Source organism: Dendroctonus ponderosae, unplaced genomic scaffold (assembly GCF_020466585.1).
Source record: "Dendroctonus ponderosae isolate FM_Combo_2020 unplaced genomic scaffold, Dpon_F_20191213v2 Dpon_F_20191213_7, whole genome shotgun sequence".
Taxonomy (NCBI): Eukaryota; Metazoa; Arthropoda; class Insecta; order Coleoptera; family Curculionidae; genus Dendroctonus; species Dendroctonus ponderosae.
In genome coordinates this window covers 12,371,972-12,373,164 of record NW_026018916.1, presented here as the reverse complement: position 1 = coordinate 12,373,164, position 1,193 = coordinate 12,371,972, and positions in this window count along the sequence as shown.

Here is a 1,193-nt window from a genome sequence, read left to right as displayed (position 1 = left end):
TTTTCTCAACAAAATACTTTGAATTTTTTTACCTCGATTAATTCATTCTCAAAATAAAACATCAAACTGTTTGCAAAGCGTTTTCTCGACACATTAACTGTCTGTAAGAAAATTTGTATTTGCAGCAGTTTTGAAGGAAATGGACTTTAAATACTACAAGCGTAAAACTCTCAACTTGCCCATACTACGTTCTACTCTTTAGCCTGTAACTCAGTCAGTTATCAACACTTCTTAGATAATCTAAAACTCTTAAAAAACCCATAGACTTGGCGTAGAAAGCTGTCTCAGGGCCAAATTTCATTTCCTGAAAAAATTAATGTTTGAAGCGCTGGTTGTTCTTGGAAACACCGGCGAAAATTTGTTTAATTGCTGCGATAATATCTTATTGGATCTTATTCGATGTTGTTCAGTGTTCCGTTGGGACTTCGATGTATGAAGTCCCGGCTTTGGAATTTTATAGAAGAGGTTTGTTACCATCGTTGCTTTTTTTAGCAAAATTGTACCATCTTGTCGCCCCAATTATTTATTATTCTTGTTCTTTAGTCATCCATTTCCTTCGCATATCGCTTCTCAGAGTTTTGCATTAAAATTCCAAAAGTACAATGATTAGAGCATATGTTTGATACCTTCATGGAAAACCTCAATTTCGTCTTCAAGTTTGCCTGCAGTAGGAGCATAAAATTTGTTAGGACTTGGCCAGGGCTGAGCCACTGTGTTCCTCTACTTTCTAGGATGTAAATTTAGAGTCACTACATTTCGTGTAGAACATTATGCGTTTTYTCGGACTCAAACGTGAGCCAATGGGGAACTTRAAATTATTTTTTTATTTCTTTAATATATTTGYCTATCTATAGAAATCGCGCATACCAAATATCAGCCCTCAAGWCTCAAYATTTAATTTGCAATAAACAATTAAAGTTGTGACCGCAGGCTATTCATTTKAAACRGCACTAAATGGGCGGGAATGGTCGTGACGTCATAGCGCTGGTCGKTCGATTGAAAGGCAATACGGGAATACGGCTTGTGGTTGAATTGTCTGGGTGTTTGACTGTTGAGAATTCAGAATACAAAAACAATATTTCAAATGCTGTATGGTGCCACTGTGTCCTAGTACAACTTTTAAAACGCCAGATAAGCTATTTATTCGTGTACCACGAGATAAAAGCCGGTGTTTAAAATGGTTAAAGGTAATG